Below are 8,102 nucleotides of genomic sequence, written 5' to 3'. Positions count from 1 at the left end.
AGAGAGAGCCTCAAGCTGTCCCCCTGGGTAGAGTGCCATGGCATCTCACAGTTAGGGACTGTGAAAGCTTTTACTACCCTGGAAATTAACTCTAAATAAATAATGTGCTTGGTTTCCTCGTTCTGGCCAATCAGTGTTTTAGCAATAAGATAATGCGGTAGAAGTTTGCTTCAAGGCTCTGAAATTCTATCCCATGACTCCTTCCAATTTTATGGCAATTCTGTTTCATGGCTTCCCTCAATTCTAATCTATATCTGAGCTTGGATAAGGGAAATTCTTCCTGGAGTCCGACATGCATTTACCAATAATGTAGTTTGCTGTGCTGCTGAAAACATACAGTTTCTGGTAAAGAACCCACCACAAATTTGTGTTACTTCTATAATGTAGAACTTTCTCTGGGAAGCAGTTTCTTCATCAAGATTTCATCTTATAGCCTGACTATTGCAAAAGGAAGCACCATGATTAACATTCACCGCAGCGGACCAGGTGTGGTGGCTCATGCCTGTAATCCTAAAGCTATGGGAGGCTTAGGTGGGTGGAGCTCAGGAGACCAGTATGAGCCAGAGAGAGACCCCATCTCTACTAAAAAAAAAAAAAAATTAGAGAGGTGTTGTGGTGAACTCTTGCAGTTCCAGCTATTTGGGAGGATTTCTTGAGCCCAGGAGTTTGAGCTTGCTGTGAGCTGTAACCCGAGGGCAACAGAGTGAGACTCTGTCAAAAGAAAAAATAAAAACACACCAAAGCAATGTGAGTGGAAGTGGTGGCTGTCATTTCCAGGTTTTATTCTTCACACTTTCATCTTTTATCTGCAAGCTGAATGTCAATATCCTCAAGGAGGGTGGAGCTGGAAAAAATGGAAGGAATTTGGGTCCCTCCATCACCACAGGAGGGAACGTTGCATAAAACCCATAATATTAATATTTGAGTGTTATATGAACAAGATATTAGATTTTATTGTATTAAATCACCGGGAAGTAGATTTTCTTTTATTTTCTTCTCTAAAACACCTATTTCACTTGTACTAAGAACTAAATAAGAAGTTACTGGGGTAGATTAAATCAGATCTTTTAGCTTTCTAAAACACTTTGTCTCGGATGAGTTTGCAAACTAAATTGTCAGAGCTCGTATGATGACAGTTCTGATGGTCATTCCAGGAAAGAATTCCGAAAGAAGGGTGGACTAGGTACCGAACTCAGCGCACAGATTCCCAAGGGGAGTGGCTCAGAGAGGACCATAGTGATTGATTTCAGCAATGAGGTTCAGACCACCTACTTCTAGGATGAATTCACGAACTTCCTTGTTTGACCACATATGTTAATATCGCATCCGGTGACCTTGCTAAATTTATTTACTAGACAGTATGTGGTAGCTCATACCTGTAAACCTAGCACTCTGGGAGACCAAGGCAGGTGGATTGCTTGAGCTCGGGAGTCCAAGACCAGGCTGAGCAAGAGTGAGACCTCAAAATAGGAAAAACTAGGTGGGCACTGTGGTGGACATCTATAATCCCAGCTACTTGGAAGACTGAGGCAAGAGAAGCTCTTGAGCCCAAGAATTTGAGGTTGCTGTGAACTGTGATGCCATGACACTCAACCCCAAGGCAATTAAGTGAGACTCCCTCTCAAAAACAACATTTTATGCATTAATCAAGTAGGGATTTTTATTTGTGTCTTAGCATTTTTAGGGACCTTTTCATGTCATTTTCAAATGAACGTGGTTTTACAGTTGTCTTTCCAGTCTTCATGCTTTTCATTTATTTCTCTTTTCTACTATATCATCTAGGGTTTTCTGCTGAACATTTAATAGCAATGTTAAGATCAATCATACTCATTATTTCCTGATCTTAGGGGTAAAGAATTCTGTCTTTCGTTATTGATATACAATATTTCAGTCAATTGTCCTAAGTAACTTATGCGGCAGATACCTTTATCTTTATTCCTCATTTTAAGCTGAAAATGGTAAACTGATATGCTTCATGTTTCACAGCTGTGAAAAGCAAAACAAAGACTATCCCAGGTCAATTTGAGGGCAGGCTTTTATTTGTTTTTGTTATTTCAGATTCATATCTGGGTACAATTAGATTACGTTGTTTGTGTGTGTTAGGTAAAAGTCCAATCTGTAGTGAGCCCTTCACTCAGGGGGTGTGTCACACACAGCTTCATTGCATTGGTTAGTAGAGTGCTTACCCCACCCCCCCGTCCTCTCGCCCCTCCCACTTCCTCCCCTTGGATTTAATTGTGTGAATAGTGTGTTTTTTCTCATGCATAGTAGTTCATCTACTAGTTTCATGTTAGTATTGACTGCATTGGATATTTGCTTTTCCATTCTTGCAATACTTTACTGAGAAGAGTGTGTTTTAACTCCATCCAGATTAAAACAAAAGAGATAAAATGTCCCTCTTTCTTTATGGTTGAATAGTATTCCATGATATACATACACCATAGTTTGCTTATACATTCATGAGTAGATCCTCTCAATAGACACAGAAAAAGCACAAGACAAAAACCAGCAGGCTTTTATTCTAAAGGGCTGCTCTGTGCTGACTCAGCAGAAGCTAAAGGGCGTCTGGATGGGGGACTCCACACAGGCTGCCTGCCCCACGCTCAGACCCCCAGGCACAGCCTCCCTTGACTCTGAGACCTGGGCAGGCACTGGACACACAGCCAAAGCCCATCCCAGGAGGGCCCCCACTGAGGCGGAGCTGCCCTTTATGAAGCATTCAGGCAGCAGGTGTGTGATTCTCTGCGCTTGTTGGGGGCTGAAGGAGTAACTGGAGAACCAGGGCTAAGGGGGTGGAGAGGTGGAAATAAAGTCACCAAGAACAGAAACCTTTCCCTTCCCCTGCTTTGTTAGTTTCTCAACTCCCCTCCCCAGGCAAATGGATTAGGCCTCTACCCAATATCATAGCTCTATTCGCTTACCTAGTAACCCCCTTTTAAATTGTTACTTGTTTCTTATTTTTGTCATAATGTAACTCGCACAGCTGGCCATAAAACAGCAATGTGCTTATGTCAGTAAATACACTTGTAAGTCAAAAGCCAGATAATCTCACAGTGGCATTGCTATTGTTATTACTGGTGCTGAAAGAAACACAAAGAATGGATACAAAACCGAAATAAGTGATAATTTCAAGAATCAAAAAGGACCAAGCTTAAGGTGCTCCAGTCGCCTACGGCAGCTCTCTTTTTTCATTATTACTTGATATCTATCCTTTACTGAGTAGGGCCTAAGGCTTCCATTCTGAGGAATGAATTTAAAAGTAGACAATTGTATCTGAAGAAAATGTAGGCTTTGTGACTATGGCAGACACTTTTAAACTTGGACTTCATCGTGCAGCCAACTAAGCAATAGTTGAAGTTTTTTGCACTCACTCTCCCTGGCTTCTAACTCCATCAGCATTTATCTTTGGTAACTATGATCTCTATTATATTTATCCATGAGAGTTGCTGAAGCTAGGAAGAGATAACTTTAAAAAAAAAATCCATCTATTAATCAAGATGGTGTGAAAAGAAGAAGAATCTTACTCAAAATAACGATATCCAGAAACATCTGGTCTCCTAAGCTTTGTTTATCATTTCCTGGACCTCTGAACAAGCTTTCTTTTGCAATTTGTAGGTGGCCTGGCATTCCTCACAGTGTTCCAGATGTTTTTCCTAAAGTCGGGACAGCCACAGGAAATTTGTAAAACATTATAATTTTTAATCACGAGTGAGTATACGATACTTTTGACTTTCATTTCCTCCTAGAACCATTTCAGATATTGTCTTTTTATTCACTTTCGAAGCTTATGGAAATAATATCTCACTTTCACATTCCAAGGTTATCTACTAGACTAGAGGGAAGAATATAGATGGTTTGGGGATTTTATTTTCTCCAGACTTCATGTAGCTCCTAAGTCGGTAATAAATGTGTGCACTAATGGAATAAAAAAGTGAATTGTTGAACTCATTAAAATTTCACTTTCTCTCATTGAAGCATGTTAAAATTGGAAGAGGATGAGGCCACACACATATACCAGGTTTTGTGAAAACAGAGGAAAAAGTAAATTATTTCAAGGAACGCTATACATTTTTCACAGATCAATGCCAGAATAAGTGACCACCTGGGTTCTTTATAAACTAAGGATCAATGTAAGTCGCTGTAGAATTGTCTGGAGCTGTTCTACGTCAGGATTCTATGTTTTTAAAAATGCCCTCAGCTATAGAATTTATACAGGTTTCCATGAGTTTCTAGTTAAATGTGCTGGTACAATGCTGAGGCCCACTGAGAGCTCCTGCAGATTCAGGCGTGTACTTTCTTTACGGTACAGAACTGTTTATTTGTAACTGTCAAACCACAGTAAGTCATCAACCCACATTCAAGGCAGGCCACACTTTTGGGAATGTGATTTTTTGAAAGAAACAGACTCTAGACTGTTTTTATACATTTTCAAACTCACAAGTCAAAACACAGGGCTTTCTCTTTTTTTAAACAATAGATCCTTTCCCAAGAAGTTTTTCTTTTTGGCGTTGTTTAAGCAAGGACTGTTTGGAAATGCCGATGGGATCAGGCTAAAGGCATCCAGGGGGAAACATACAATATGTTTATTTATCTTAGAAACCGCAGAACATTGCAAAAGGCCAAATTGGCCTGTAAAATGTGTGGCTAACATGTACAGGGTGATGGCTCAGTTTGGATAAACTCATGCCATTTCTGTACTGATAGAGGAGGACCCCAGTCTATATGGTGGCAGCTCCAGAATTTATGCCTGTAACCCAATCCTGTCTTCTGAACTGTAACATCCTAGATCAAAATCTGCCTTCATATCTCCACCCGGAAGTTGAAAAGGCATCTCAAAAGGAGCAGATTGGAAGCCAAACTTTGGATTCTTGTTCTTCCAACTCAGCGTCCTCACAGTCTGTCTTTCCCCCCTCAGTATGTGACTTCATCCTTCCACTGGCTCAGGCCAAAATTCTTGGCGTCATCCCTCTCTCTCTTCTTTCTCTCTCACACCCCGTCTGATTTCATCCCTGTCCTCTGTACTATCAGAACAAATCTGTATTCTGACCCCTTCCCAATACCTTCTCTGCCATTATCCATGTCAAAACCACCATCATCTGCTGCTAGATTACTGCACTGGGCATCTTAAACCTTCCTCCTCAGCCCCTCCCGTCCCTCTGGAGTCTTCACAGGCAGAGGCATCCTTTCAGAGACAGCTGAATCCAGTTATTGAGTCACGCCTCTGCTGAGACTCCTCCACTAGCTTCCCCTGTAACTCAGAGTAAAAGCTAGTCTTTACATGTCCATAAAAACCCTGCAGGACGTGGTTCCCATTCCCTGTCTGACACTTTTACACTGACGGCCCATTCTCATGTCACCCACTTACATTGTCCCTCCTTACTTTACTCCACTCATATTTACCTTACTTGATCTTACTAAAACCTGCCACGTGTCTTTGTCTTTTTTATTTCAGATGAATATGAGGGCACATGCAATTATGTTCTACAGTTCACTTGTGTAAGTTAAAGTCCAAGGTGAGGTTGTGTCCTGCACCCAGGAAGTGCTCCACATACTGTGCCATGTGCCCCTTGCGGGCTGCCACGTATCTTCCTAAACTAGGGCCCCTTTCCTCGGCGTGCTCTCTTCTGTCTCTTCTGTCCAATGTCCCTTCTGATAAGATCTTTCCTTTTTTCTTTTTTTTTTATTAAATGATAGCTGTATACATTAATGCAATGAATCGAAAAATAAATATAGAAAGGTTAGTGAATATAAAGGAAAAAAAAAAAGATCTTTCTCCAACCAGTCTATATAAAATAACAATTCCCACCCTTTCATTCCTTCTTCTCCAGCTTCAGCTGACATTCCTCTGCTCCACGTGTCCCTCCCTCCCTGGAATGTCCCGAGGGAAAGACATTATTTATTGCTCTGTACCAGCCATTAGAACAGTGTCAGGCAGATACTGCGTTGCTCGTAAATATTGGCTGAATACATGACATAGCACTGTGCTGGTAGACACATCAGTTCTGGACAAGAGAGTTAGATTATTTTGATGTCTTCAGCATATTTTTAAATTAATACAATTGATTTGTGTTTCGGAGCTTGTTTCTGATGGCCTGGAAGTGTTAACTTAGCCCACACAGACCCTATTTGTATAAGAGGCCTGGAAAGAAAGTCTCCAGATCTCTGGTGCCTAACGCACTGCTGGGCCTGTCCAAGAGGCACGGTGCCTTTTTCACTATCTTATGTTGGGTGACATGAGGTCTTTCTCTCAGTTCAAAGTGATTTAATCCATTAAAGGTTGTTTTATTTTCCTGAATGTTTATGCTTGTGTGTGGTTTTAATAAGCTTAGCATTTTCCCTCTCTTGGTTTTACTTTGTTTTGCATTATTATACCTTGTCGTGTGAAATAGATAGTCTGTCTCAGACCTGGGACTTGGCGTAATTGTGACAGATGGTGTGCTTGAATACTGGTTTCGCAAGAAGTATGGGGATTTAAGCTATAACCCAATCTTAGTCCAAGAATATGGGGAGAGGGGAGGGGGAAGGGTGAGTAGAGGGAGGGCGATTGGTGGGATCACGCCTATGGTCCATCCTATAAGGGTACATGTGAATCTCTCTAAATGTAGAATATAAATGTCTTAACATAGTAACTAAGAAAATGGCATGAAGGCTAAGTTAACCAGTTGGATGAAAGTATTTCAAATTGTATATAGAAACAGCACTCTGTACCCCATGATAGTATTTATGTACACTGTTATGATTTAATAAAAAAGAATTTTAAAAAAAAGTGAGCAGCACTGTTAAGAGTGGGCAGCTGGGATGGAGACTCAGTGCTCTGGACGGTCTGTGTTGTGGGAGGTCAGAGGCTGAGGGACAAGGAGGTCTTGCGCAAGAGTCAGGCATGTGTAAGGGGCAGTCTTGGGCCAAACCTGGCTGGAACATTGGATGGGGGAGAAATGACTGTATAAAACATTTTTAGTTTACTTGAGGGATTAGGCGTTTCTTCGTTTGCATGAAGATAAGATGATGAGTTCCTCCCGCTGCAGCTGCAATAAAACTGTGGAATGAAGGAGGTTCTTGGACTAGTCTTATGGAAAAGGGGGAAAGGGGATAAAGGACAATGAGGATGACTCAGAAAAATGACTGAGCCATAAGGAAAGAGGAGACCCTGGTTACCTCTGATTTAAGACATGAGAATGATGTAGTAACATTCATTGCCAAGTTAAGGTCCTTAAACAGAAGTGCTTTAGAATAATAAATACTGGGTCACTTCAACGGGCCAAGATGACTCCCCATGTGACAGGAAGTGGTACAGCTGAGGCTAGCAAAAAAAAAAAAAAAAAGAAAAAATTGTGTGCGGGGAGTTTGCCCAAAGGTCAGAGGCAAATTAACAGTTTCCAACCTTGTCAGTAAACCGCACGTAATTGAACAAAAATTTCGATAGAAATAAAAATGTAAAAATAAGCATTTTTATAAAGGAAAAAAATGAGTATTAATGGCTAATGTGTGTCTCCTCCCAAAAGATATATTCATGACCTAATCCCCAGTTCCTGTGAATGTGTCTTTGTTTGGAAATAGAGTCTCTAATGATGGATCTCGTTGAGACGAGCTCATACTGAATTAAAGTGAACCCTAACTCAGCATGATCGGCGTCTTTATTAAAAAAGAAAAGAGGAGACTCGGACATGGGAGAGGATTCCATGTTACGTTAGAGGCAGAAACTGGAGTCAGACTATCAGAAGCCAACCCAGGGAAACCTACCCAGAAACTACAAGCAGCAAGGAAGACCCTCCCCCAGGGGCTTTGGAAGGAGGATGACCCTGAAGACACCTTGATTTACACGTTGTAGCTTCTAGAACTAAGAGAGAATAAATTGTTATTTTAAGCCACCCGTTCCAGGTACTTTGTTACAGCAGCTCTAGGAAACTCATGTGGGTGTCTCCCAGGGGCAAACCAGTGAGGGATAAAAGACAGACATGGTGTCATAGGACAGGAGAGGACTGACTCTCTGTCACCTTATTCCTCAAAGTATGGACCAAGGAGCAGCCACATTTCTGGGAGCTTGTTTTAAATGCAGAATCTCAGACCATAGTCCAGACCAGAAACAATAAGAATATATCTTG

Source organism: Otolemur garnettii, unplaced genomic scaffold (assembly GCF_000181295.1).
Source record: "Otolemur garnettii isolate 467f Iridium unplaced genomic scaffold, OtoGar3 scaffold00007, whole genome shotgun sequence".
Lineage (NCBI taxonomy): Eukaryota > Metazoa > Chordata > Mammalia > Primates > Galagidae > Otolemur > Otolemur garnettii.
This window is presented reverse-complemented; position numbering follows the sequence as displayed.